Source organism: Lygodium microphyllum, chromosome 1 (assembly GCF_053477565.2).
Source record: "Lygodium microphyllum isolate KBCC chromosome 1, Lygodium_microphyllum_v1.1.10, whole genome shotgun sequence".
In the NCBI taxonomy this organism is placed as follows: Eukaryota; Viridiplantae; Streptophyta; class Polypodiopsida; order Schizaeales; family Lygodiaceae; genus Lygodium; species Lygodium microphyllum.
The window spans coordinates 9,817,825-9,831,387 of NC_141135.1; positions in this window are offsets into that span (position 1 = coordinate 9,817,825).

The following is a 13,563-nucleotide window of genomic DNA, read 5'->3' on the forward strand; positions in this document are numbered from 1 at the left end:
TCATAAGAGTTACAGTGCCACACCAACGGGGGAAAAGATCAGGTGACCGTGATTATCAAGATCCCTAAGGAGGGAAGTACTTCTTCAGGCGATAGCCATTGATCAGGAAGGGATCATCAGAGGCATCAACGGTTTGCACTTGGACAGAGCCATTAGGGTTGACAGCAAGTACCTTATATGGGCCCATCCACCGTTGTTGGAGCTTGCCAGGAAACTTGCCAAATCGTGAATCATAGGCTAGGACCAAATCACCTTCCTTGAACTCCTTGTGCTTGATGAAGCTGTCATGGTAAGCCTTACGTCGAGCTTGCGTGGCTTCCATGCATTGTAGAGCCATCCTGCGAGTTTCGTCCAAACATTCCAAGTGCAGGAGACGGCGTTGCAGTGAATCATCGTCCCCCAAACGCTCTTTGATAGCCACTCGCAAAGAGGGCAATTCCAGTTCAACAGGGAAAACCGCTTCTGTACTATACAGCAGCTGAAAAGGGGTCTGTCCTGTTGCTGCTTTATGGGAGGTTCTGTATGCCCAGAGGGCCTCTGTAAGTCGATCATCCCAATCACGACGATGTGCGGAAATTGTTCTTGTCAGGATTGAGCAGAGGATGTAATTGGTGACTTTGACTTGGCCGTTAGCTCTGGGGTAGTAAGGAGTGGACTTGTGATGGCGGATCTTATACAGCTCTGTCAACTCTTCCATGACTTTATTAATGAAATGAGTGCCTTTGTCACTTACCAGCTCTAGGGGACTACCAAAACGGGTGATGATATTCTCGTACATGAACAGGGCCATGCTGTTATCATCGTCCCGCTTTAGGGCTTTAGCTTCAAACCACTTTGTGACATAATCCGTACATACGAGGATGTATCTGTTCTGTTTCCTTCTGGTGGGAGGATCGATTGGGCCGACGAAGTCGATGCCCCACTTCTCGAACGGCTTCAAAGGAAGGATAGGTTGCAATGGCATGGCACTTGTTTTGGTGGGTTTCCCCATTCGCTGACAAGCATCACATCGCTTACAGTAGTCATAGGCATCCTTGTGGAGGGTTGACCACCAGTATCCTACTAGTAGAGCCTTCCTGGCTATCGCTTCTCCTGCAAAGTAGCCTCCACACGGCTCGTCATGGCAAGCCTTCAAAACAATCCCAATTTCATCTCCTGCAACACATCTTTTGAGCACTTCATCTTTGCCTTTCTTGTACAGTGCACGGCCTAACAGGGTGTAGGGGGTTGATTCTAATAGAAGCTTCTTCCTTTCCCGACTAGAAATACCAGGAGGGTACTGTTGGGTTGCCAGCAGATTGGCAATGTTTGCATACCAGGGGGTTACAGTTTCCACCAGGAATAGGAAAGCATAAGGAAGGTGTGGATCATCCTGCTCCTCGTTTGCAGTCTGCGGGATAAGCGACAGATGATCAACCAGAACATGGGAACGACCAGGTTTGGTAATTACCTCAAAGTCAAACTCTTGGAATAGAAGGAGCCATCTCATCATTCGTCCTTTCACGTCTTCTTTGTTCATTAGGAAGGATAGGGCCTCATGATCCACATAAAATTTAAAGTGGGTAGACAGTAGGTAGTGGCGAAACTTCTCTAGGGCAAACACCATTGCCAAGCACTCGAGCTCTGTCACTGTATAGTTCCACTCTCTATCAGTGACTTTTCGGCTTGCATAATATATCGGTTGATCTAATTTGGAAAGGCCCTTTTGACATAGGACAACACCTAGCCCTTCAACTGATGCATCAGTGTGTACATGAAACTCCTTTGTCCAATCAGGAGGTTGCAGAATGGGTGCCTCAATCAGACACTGCTTCCGAGTGTTGAAGGCTTTGTCACATTCTTCCATCCAAATAAACTCTGTATCTTTCCTCAGAAGCTTGTGCAAGGAGGTTGCCTTTGTTGCAAAATGGTCTATGAACCTTCTGTAGTAACCCACATGGCCTAGGAATCCCCTCAACCGTTTGAGGTTGGTGGGTGCTGTCAGAGCTGCGATCTTCTCGATCTTTGCAGGGTCTGTTGATATCCCTTGTGCAGAGACAATGTGGCCCAACAGAACTCCAGAAGAGACCCCAAAGATGCATTTGTCGGGGTTGAGGGAGATCCTATACTCCCGGCATTGGTCAAAGCATTGTTCCAAATGTCCCCAGTGTTCACGGATCAAACTATAGACACAGAAGTCATCCAAATATACCTCAATAAAATCGTGCAGATGATTTTGGAATGCAGCCATCATGACTCGCTGGAAAGTAGCAGGGGCATTGCAGAGTCCAAACGGCATCACTTGGTAAGTGTAGGTCCCCCATTCTGTGGTGAAGGTTTTTTTGGACTGATCTTCTTCTACTATCTGCACTTGGTTGTATCCACTGAATCCATCCAGCAAGGAGTAAAGCTCATGGCCTGCCACTGTGTCCAACAGTTGGTCTGTGAAAGGGATAGGAAAGTGATCCGTCTTTGTCTTGGAATTCAACTTGTGGAAATCCACACATATACAAAGCTTGCCATTCTTCTTGGGTACAACCACGATGGGTGAGACCCATTCACTATTTGCCACTGGATAGATGAACTCGGCTTCCAGAAGCTTCAGCAGCTCTGCTTTCACCAATGTGGAATAATTCGGGTTCATTTGCCTCTGTCGTTGCTGTACTGGCTTGGCATCAGACTCCAAATCAATATGATGCTGACATATTGTGGGATCAATCTCCTTTAGGTCTTTGTAAGACCATGCAAACACGTCCAAATTCTTTTTCAACAAGTTGTACAAGGTTGACAACTCATTTTCTAGTAGGCTGCTACCCACCTTCAAATGGTGTTTAGTGCCATCTGCATCCACAAAGGTTAACTGCCTTTCACCTTCTACTTCACGGATGAAGGTCCCACGGTCTGCTTCTGGATGCAGATCCGACTCCTTCAAGGGGGTGGTGTCCTCTTCTGATGTCCCACTAGATCCAACGTCTTCTTTCAGTAAGGGCTTAGATTGCTCCTTGAAATGCTGAAGTGGAATCAACGTTGTCTCGATTTTGGTTTGAATGTTAATTACCTTAGAGCTTGAGGACTCTTCTTTAGAGGATGCATCTAGGAATATTACAAAACAAGGGCTCTTGGAATTCTGTTGTGGCCTTGGGACTAGTATTTGTTGACAAGGAGCATCATCATCATCATCATCCTTTCTTGACAAGTGTGGATGGGTGCGACAAGAATCACTGATAAAAGACGGCTTATTTTGCTTGATCCACTTCTTATATAGGCTTTGCCTATGGAAAGTTCCATTTACCAATCCAAAGGGTACCATTGCTATTCTGTCCCACAGCATGGAGTCTTTTGCTTCTGAAGCTTCTGGAACTTCCTCCTCATCTATGCCTTCTGTGGGTGGAGTGGTTTCTTCTGTCTCGCTTTCAAAGTCTCCTTCTTCAGATTCATTATCATCCTCTTCAGACTCCGGCTCTGCCTCTGTAGGAGCTCTGTAAGAGAAGAACATGTCCTCTGATTCACCTTCTGCCTCTATCTCTGGCTCTGCTATGGCCATATAACAGGGAGAGAAGTACATCCATGCTTCTATCTCACTGTCAGAAGTGATTTCGGAAATCATTCCTAGTTCAGGCAGGAAGTATTCACCCATTGATAATGGGTTTGCATCTTTTGGGAGTTGGCTTACAGTACCCACTGTTAGGGAATGTGCCACTGTTTTCTTGGGAAGGATTTGTTTGACAGCATCTTTGTCTGTTGATGTTCCATCTGTAGCCTCATTGGGGGAGTCAGAAGATAATTCCAAGGAGGTGGATCCATGTCCTTTTTGAGCACCATATAGCTTCAACACCACTTTATTAGGTCCTCTACCCAAGGTCAAGGTTCCTTTGAACCAATCCATCCTTGCTCTGGCTTCAAAAAGCCATGGTTTGCCCAGTAGCAGGGGGTAGGATGTACCATAAGAGTTTGGATTCACCACCAGATAGGTTAGCCAATAAACTTTTCCAGCCACTGTAGTCTTCACATATGGGAGAATGCCCAAAAGCTTGATTCTGCTCTGATCCGCTAGTCTGATGAGCCATTGAGTTGGTTGCACACCTTGTAGGCCTATATCCTTCATTGTCACATCTATCATAATGTTCACTGATGAGCCACCATCAATCAGTGCATTTGCAATAAAGCAGCCTTCTATCCACACGCCAGTCTCTGGGGTACCCGAATCTAGGAAGGCGTTAGCCACATCCACTTCTTTTACAGGCTCTAGAGCGTTGTTGGACTTTGTTGCTGTTAAGGGAGCAATCCTTAAGCCACATCTTCTTGTCAATATACTTTTGAACCTTTTTCGGCAACTGGGAGACAACATCAACAATTGTCGGAATGTGAGGTTTGGTTTAAAGGTATCTAGATCTCTGACCAGATCATATTCCTTAATAGGATCCACTGGCTTCTCTAACCGGTTAGGAAATGGGGCGACACCCATTTTCATTTTCATTTTTTCTTCCAACAGGAGCATCATGGGGACTTCTTCTGCCACTTGTGGCACTTCCTTCTCTTCTATCTCTTGGACCTGTGGTCCTGTCTCTGGAACTGTCTATGTGACTCTCTCTGGCACTGTAATGCTCTGTACGGCACTGTCAGGCTCTGTCCTGTTCTGTTCTTCTGTTGGAAGATTGAACTTCACTGTTTTGGTAGGAGGATTATTTTCTTTCTGGACAGGTGATTCCTTCTTCTTTGCATGCGTGATGGCAGCAACTTCCAATTCCACTAAATTGGAGGTAGGCTCTTGGGCCTTGGACGGATTATCAGTAGCACTGTTTTTCACTGGGGCTGGGCTTGGACAGTCTTTTGCAGAGTGGCCTTCTCCTTTGCATCGACTGGATAAGGGCTTATAATCCATTGATCTTCTGGGATTTGGACAATTTGGTGAAATGTGTCCCTTTTCTCCGCATCTGTAATACTCCACTTCTGATCTCTGACCATCGCCAGACTGTCTTCCTCTATAACTTTGGGAGGGAAATCTTCTGGGTCCGAAATTAGGACCAAACTCCCTAGGCTTTGGCCCAATATCCTGTGTTGTCATTTTGGATTCCAGCAAGTTGAATCTTGCGTCTTCTTCCTTCCTTCTCCTATCATGCATCTCCTTTAGAGAGCAAATATCCTCTGTACGGTTCTTCTGCAAACAGTAGGAACAGAAGGCTCCAAGAATGGTTGGTTTTTGTGTACATTTAGTGGCTAAATGGCTTGGTTGATGACACTTACCACACCAAGTATTTGACCGCATCACATCTCTTCCTGCTTCTGCAACGTTGGATATGCTAGTGGTATTCACTTTCAGCGTTTGTAGCTGCTCTATAATCACATCCATCAACTCCTTTTTTATATTTGCAACTGAGTTGGATAAATAATCCTTCAAGATTTCTCCTCTTGAGGCACTGGCAGTAGGGTTTTGAGGAGTCTCCGTAATCACTACATAAACAGATTGGGCTGGTACAGAGGGGTCTCTGTTCTGATTCTGATTCAGAGCTCTTGTTTGAACTATTGGTTGTTGGCTCCAGTTGGTAAGGTTCCACTGTGGCTGCTGATTTGGCATGGGGAAAATTAGTTGGGACCATTGTTGTTGTGGTTGAACCATCATTTGAGGCATTGATTGTGGCCATTGTGGATTTGGTGCACTGTACTGTGATACTGGGGGCATCTTTTGGTAGGGGTAGGGGACGGTCCTTGGGATTGCATTTGGTGAGTACATCATTCCTGACATCAGAGGAGGTAGGACTCCTCTTCCTGGATTCATCGCCAATCTAGCGTCCACTTCATCGTACAGTCTTGCACCTTCTGTTTTGCAGCTTGCAGTGTGGCTGGTCTTTGCAGCTCCACAAACTTACGAACTTCTGGTTGTAATCCTCTGAGAAACACTCCCTTTTGAATGCCATCATCTAGATTATGGTTAGTCCATCTCTTCAGGATGGATTCCATTCGTGAGACATAAGCTTCTACTCTTTCTCCAGAGGACTGACTTAAATTCATAAATTCCTCTCGTATCTGCTCTTCAAAACCTTCATGCCTGAATTTAGTGAGGAAGGCCAACTTCAGGTCGTCCCATGCGCCAAAAGTTTCTGCTGCTTGTCTCTCATACCACTGAAATTGTAAGCCACACATGCTACCATAAACTCTACTACATGAAGATCGGGGTCTTCATTGTACTCTCCCTTAAAAATTGGCAATGGGACTACATTCGCTGGCCTGATCATCAATATTTCTAGGACGGATCTGGCTTGGAAGTGGACCTCCAGTAGGAGGAGGAAGGGCTTGTTGTTCCATTGGGACTTCTGTAAAGAGTTCTGCAAGGGCGTCAAAGGCGGCTTCTCCTGCTAGCACGTTCTCGGCTTTGATTTTTGCTGTCTCTCTTCTCACATACCTCTGGACTCGTTCTAATGCTTGCCTCTTTATTGCATCATTCATCAGGGGGTTGGCTCCACTTTGTTGTTAGTGCTCCACAGAGGGATAACAGAAGGCTTCAGTCTCTGGAGGACTCTCTTGCCAACATTTCTTCTACTTCTTCCTTTTCAACGTCTCTGAATTCTGCTTTCATGCCACTGCACAGAGGAAGGTATTCGGTTCTGAAGGTGTCAAAATGCATACATCTAAGCATTGTGGTGGTGCCATTATCATAGTAATGCCAGCTTCTGATGGTTTCAATAGTGTATGTTGTAAAGAACACTCTGTCTACCAACTTCCAGTGGGTTGCCAATTGGACAAACAAAAGATTGTCAGAACACCAAGCATCCCACGTATCTTGCTGTTGAGCGTCTACGAACAAATTCCAACTCTTTTCCTTCTTGTCTTCGTGAACCTCTACAGACCAAGACTCCTGAAGCTTCTTCACAATCTCCCACTTGATGATGTTTGGAAATTCTTCAATGAAGGACAAATCCTCCATTGATACTCATTCTCTCTATTCTACTCTTCAGTTTTGTGGGAGGAACTTTGCAACTGTGATGCAACTTTCTACAGCTTCAGAGGGTAGTGAAAACAGACCGTCACAGAGGGACTTCATCAGAATGGCATTGTGCTTTCTCCATTGGGGAATGAATCTTTTGTAGAATGTTACCTTGGCAATGAAGGCTTGCAATTCTTCAACAGTGGCAGGAACTCTACTATCCATTGATTTACTTCTTTTTCCACAGTGCCACTTCTTCTATTTTCAGCCTCTGTTTGTGTTTGTTGATGGCAGTTTTCCCAGCTGCGCATCAAAAACATGGAGACCCAAGAGGAACACCAAGGAAAAGGGAATTCTCTTGTAAGAAAATCTATCTTGTAACATCAACAAGCTTTTATTTCATTCTTTTGATCATCAAAACAAAGAAAACAACAATTCTTCACGCAGATTCATAGTAGATATCTCCCACGGATTTATCTTTAACAAACTTGATCATGTTCTTCATATTCTTCATATTATTCATTAATAGACAAAGAGAACACAACTTTTGATGGAAAGAAATCACATAGTATTCATCTTCATTGTCTTCATAGTCTTCTCCCTCATAGAAAGATACAATGTTTCACATAGAATCAACTGTCTCTTGCATATAATCTCTCTCACAATAGTATGCTCTCAATACTACATCATATCCTCACTACAATCACTCAATAATCACTCACAATAATCCTCATTAGGTTGTGGATACACCTCCCAAAAGGTATGTTAGATGTGAAAGGTCACCAGAAACTTCATAGTGTCCTGTGAGATCTGTCTTCTGTCACTGTCTTCTGTGACCTTCTGTAAATCTTATGTAGTTACTTCTTCACTTCTTTTAACTTGGATAGAGCTTCCATTCATCCTTTTCCTAAGACAAGAACACTTCCCAAAATATCCATACATCCATCACAACACTCAACAGAAACAAACAGAACAGACCACAGAACAACAGAGCAATAGGACTACAGAGCTACAGAAGCACAGAAGCTACAGAACTTTACAGAAGATTAACAAAAACCATAAAAATCATAAAAAAACCAATTCAATCTTTCATAAACCTTTTAACACATCCTCAATCATCTCTCAAAACATCCATTCAACCATCTCAACTACCAAAACAGAACAAAACAGAAGAAAATCAGGCCTTACAGAACCATACAGAGAAAATTACAGAACTCTTTAGAACAACATATTTCATCAAAAACCAACATAAACCCTTTCAAACATAAACCACTCCAAACACTTCAAAACATCTTCAAACTCAAACAATCAACCACAAAAAACAACCATTCAGCAACAAAAACAACAAAAAATCAGCCCAAAAACCAATCATTTCCACACTCAACAGACTGGAATATAACATTCCACGTGCATATTGATGGGTCAAAATTTTCCATTAGAGTCATATTGTGCTAGCATGGCAAACATAACCTTAACTATTCAATGAACTTTGCTAGTAGAAAACTCATGGATATGGAGATGAACTACTCCACAACGGAGAGGGAAGGTTTGGCCATGATATTTTCTGTAAAGAAGTTTTGGCATTATCTTTTGGGCATGCCCTTTACCTTCTTTGTTGACCATCAAGCCTTGCTTTATCTAGTGAAAAAACCTTGTGCTATAGGATGCATAGCTTGATGGCTACTCTTTTGCTCTTAGAGTTTGACTTTTCTATGGTTGTAACGCAAGGGCAAACAACATTACATGGTAGATTACGTGTTTCCATACCCACAGGAGAGATTTTTGGACGAGAAGGATCTATTTAGAGCTAACTTGATGCCTTACTGGGCTGATGGCATAATACAGCTCCTAGAGCATGGATTACCAGAGAGACCTATTGAGAAGGCTAGGTTAAGGCGCCTTATCCTTAAGATTCAACCCTATCAGTTGATCGCCAGCCAACTCTATAGGTTAGGACAAGATGGCCTACTATGGAGATGCATATGCAAGCATGAAATGCATGATGTGCTAACGGAAGCGCATGATGGAATTGCTGGAGAACACTTCAATGGAGACACTATGGCCTGCAAGGTTTTGCAAGCTTGACTATGGTGGCCCACCCTCTTCCACAATGCTGCTAAATTTGTAAATCTTTGTGACGAGTGTCAAAGGACTAAGGTTCCTATTTGTAAGGACAAAATGGAGTTGACCCCAATCATAACAAGCCAATCATTTGAAAAATGGGGCATTGACTTCATTGGGCCAGTTAGTCCCATAGCACAGTACTCCCAAGCTAAATACATCATTGTGGCAATGGACTACCTTACAAAATGGACTGAAGCTCAAGCCACGAGAAATAATGATGCTAGAACCATGGCTAAGTTCCTTTGGGAGCAAGTGAACTCACGATTCGGCTGCCCCATCAAGCTAGTTAGTGACTAAGGCACTCATTTCATTAATGAAGTGATGTTCCACTTGCTTTCAACCTTCTTAATTAGCCATAGGAAATTATCACCCTTCTACCCTCAAGTTAACGGTCATGCGGAGTCCGAACAAGATCCTAGTGAACATCTTGACTAAGATAGTCTCTCTCGACTTTGTGCAACGAGTGGGATAACAAACTCATGGCAACACTATGGGCCTATAGGACAGCGTGTAAGATGGCGGTTGGGTAGAAGCCCTTCAAGCTAACCTACGGAATCGAAGCATGGACCAAACACTTAGTAGAGTTGAAGGGTCCCTAGCTTGAGAGTGGTAGTACAAGAGCGATGGGAAGGGAAAAAAGCATGGACCAAATGTTTAGTAGAGTTAAAGTGTCTCTTTGAGATACGACTCTTAGCTACTCATGCACTAATATGTGAGAAGGCAAGACACAAGAGTTGGTTTGACAAGCATGTTCAGCAGTGTGACTTCTTTGAGAAAGGGGACCTAGTATTTCTATACTAAATGAAAGGCCATAAGTAGAAGATGAAATTTAGGGGATTAGGGCCTTTCAAAGTTTGCAATATAAGTTGGAACATGCAATGCTGAGCTCGAAACTTTAGAGGAAGAGGGAATAGGCTTCTTTAACAGTAGTCATCTCAAAAAGTACTACCCACCAACACACCCATTGCACAAACTGTCCATGTTGCAGGCGCCTGTCAACTTGCGAGTAGCCACCATCACAAAAATCAAGGAGATGCACAAAGCAATAGAACCTACTTATCTACAAGTCACATTCGTTGCTCAAAAGACATGCACTTTTAATGCACTCATTTTGATGAGGGATTTGACTTCAACATCCTTACTCATGAGCATTGGACTCTCATTGGTCAGCCCTAGCTATAGCCTACGAATACTAAACTCAACCCGTTTGGGGGACAATCCGACCCTCTACTAGGAAAATGCAATTAGCCTTTGTCTACGAGCTTGCTCGCAATAAATCTTGGTGGCAATCAATCGACTATCATGGGGACTTTAATGAACATGAACTCAAATTCTTCCCAAGTACATGGCATCATGCGTACATGAGTTGCTAAAGAGTCATCTAGGAGGCCAAGGTCCACAACCATTTGTAATTTTTAGCGAGGATTGTGAGGGTAGAATCCAAGCATCTAATGCATGTGACTAAGTCATTCCCTATGTTCGCAGCTAGATTAGAGGTCAATGCATGAATAGATCTTTGCTCGTAAGAGGGTTTAAGGAAAAGTCCTTTGGACGCTCAAAACCTGATTCTGGCACACGAAATAGACGAAATCGTAGGGAGCAGCCGCTTAGCATCTTGAATTAGGCAGCAGTAAGACCCAGAGACCTAGATGCAAAGCGTTGAGCAATTAAAACCTGACTGGCAAAAAACGAACGCGGCAACATATTAGAGAGGCACTGAACCCTATCAAGGCGGCCAGAAAAGTGACCAATAAGCCTATCAGGCCTGAACAAAGTGGGACTACATAAGACGCTTCGAGTAGTTTGCTGCCCTCAACACTGTGAATTTTCGCACTTGAATGCACTTAAAGAAATTGAAAGCTTGACTGAGCACAAGTGCACAAGGAGTGACACGCACACTAATGATCACAAAGTGAGGGTTGCATTCAATAATTGACGGAACTCACTTAAATAAACCACTCAAGGATTCCACCAGTAGGAGAGGACCCCGTAGAGGGGGGGCTCCACCCCCCCCCGCACCTTCCCTATGTAGGTTGGAGGGAAAACGCGTGCCGTGACAGGTCCTCCAAGTTTGACCCTAGCGTAGTGATGACTCTACACGAGCATGGATTCTCACTTGCAAGAGAGCAACCAAAAGCCCGTACTCGATTGGAGATAGACAGAGACCCTAGAATCTCAATGGGCCCATCTAGCCGACAAGGGCAAAAAGGCCACACTGCAAAAACACATGCTTGCTGCATTCGGACTGCATCTAGTCAAAGCAGAAAGCAACAACATCAAGCTACAATAGCGAGAATGACTAGATATGACAGTCCTGACAATGGATGCTCCTTGAATAGCGCTGCACTGATGAGCCAAAACATCAATGGAGAATCCACATATGGTTGTGCAGTTAGGGACTCAAGGGCGTTTGTCAGAAGGCTTAAATTTAAAAGCCAAGACCCGGAAGATGAAGACATAGTACCACCTGCTTATCTTAGGGTCAAACTCACTGCGAAAAGAGAGCATACTATCGATGCTCTGATTGATGAAGGAGCAGATTTTAATGTCTTGACCTATGAGGCATGGACCCTCCTAGGCCAACCAGAGCTGACACCGACTATTGCAACTCTTAGCCCTTATGGGGAACATTCACAAGCACTCATAGGGAAGTGCAATATCCTTGCAACCATTGAAACTGAAAGATTGCCTATCCTATTTCATGTTCCTCCAAATAGTGCTAAATATGGTAAGGAAACCCTCCTGGGAATACCCTTCAAAAGGGCAACCAAATGTGAGGCTGACTATGTAGCACAGAGGATACACATGACACTACCGGATGTGAGGATAGTCACAACCTTTAGCAAGGGTGACCCCATCAAACCTCGAGGGAAAGGCAAGGAAGGTGCTGACGTAACAGTCAAGCCTACTATCAAGAGCAAGGACTTGTTGGAAGAGCTGATACAAGCACAGGTCGAACGATGAGAACCAGTGAGTAAGGCCATGCTTGAAATAGGAAGGTCTAGAGACAATGCCAAGGATGGGCTTTGGACTTACAAATATCGTAGACGACCCCAAAAGAAGCCCAAGCCTTATAGGCAAAGGCATCGATGGAGGGTCAGCACAACACCGTGGTGGATATCCAGAGCATTGCTACGTGCTCAAGGGTATTACGCAGGTAACCGATGGATTTGGGTACCAAACTCCCCTAACAGGCCATCTCTATCAGCTGAGGGCAAGATTGCATAAAAAACGATGAAGCATAGGAGGAAATCTAAGAGAAACTCTAGGTCTCGAGGCAAGAAACCAGACATGAGTGTTCGAAAGAAAGAGCCCCAGCCTAGCATGCGTAATGAGCAAGTGTCGTATGTAGCCATTGAGTGTGCACAAAAGCCATCAGTACCCAAAGAGACTTTGATTTTCCAAGAGGATAACAAGCATCATGGGCACGACATTGCTCATGGCAAGGCTAATCACTCAACAAAGCAAATGACACAATCGGCTAATAGCCTCGAGCAAATCATTCAGCCAGTGCCAGGTCCACCTAAGAGTCCTAGATCTCCTATATCCTCTTTTTCCAAACGGACATAGGAAGCACAACAGCGGTCGTCAATGGCGACTGCTCACTCCCAACCTCTATCTCCATCATATCTTCCAAAGATCCAAGAAGGGGGACATGACACTAGCCGTGACTCTTGGCCCAAGGATATGCTTGTGCAACCCAATGTGACCAGATCAACTCATGCTCGATCTACATAGATAAATTCTCAAAGGGCAATGAAAGACATAACCACTTCCGAATCGCCCTAGGGACCTGACACAACAACCCACCAAGATTAGCCAGCCCACTGGACTAGCCGCCACTACTACTTCAAATCAGGAATCACAGCAATCACAGCCCTTGGCCGTGACAATACCCCTGGCGGGACGTGTCCTTAGTAGTGTACCTGTGGAGGAGGTGTCGCAACCAACTTCATTAACGACTCTAGCACTTCCAAAGCACCTAAAGCCTAGACTAGAGAACTTAAATAGAAGGGAAGAGCTAGACTCTCCAAAAAGGGAGACAGTTGTACCCTCACAACCTGGCAAGGCTATTCAATAGGCCATGGCTAGGTCCCATGAGGACACGCTAGAGAAAGGAAGTGTTGAGGGCCAACCAAGCACATCAACGGTTGACCTAGTCTAGGGTCCTAATTCATTGAGAGATGCACCTTCACTGACCAAGAAAAAGAGGAGAAAACAGTGAAAATAATAACTGTTGTTGGCGGTTGTGGACCACAAGAACATTGGGACGCAGAGCGCTGGAGAACTGATGAATAAAGCATCGAGTCCATCCACCAATGAACCCATTGACACCTCTCCTAATAGCGGTGAAACCTCAGGCACATCCATGTGCTCTGAAAAATCAAAGCAGTCATTGCCATCAATGGCTGCTTGCAACACTCAATCCACCGACAATAGAACTTGCATTGACCAATCAAGAGTGGATATAACGCTATCACAACAGGGTGACAAACCTATACCACTCACATCCACTGAAAACCATGACGCAATAGCGA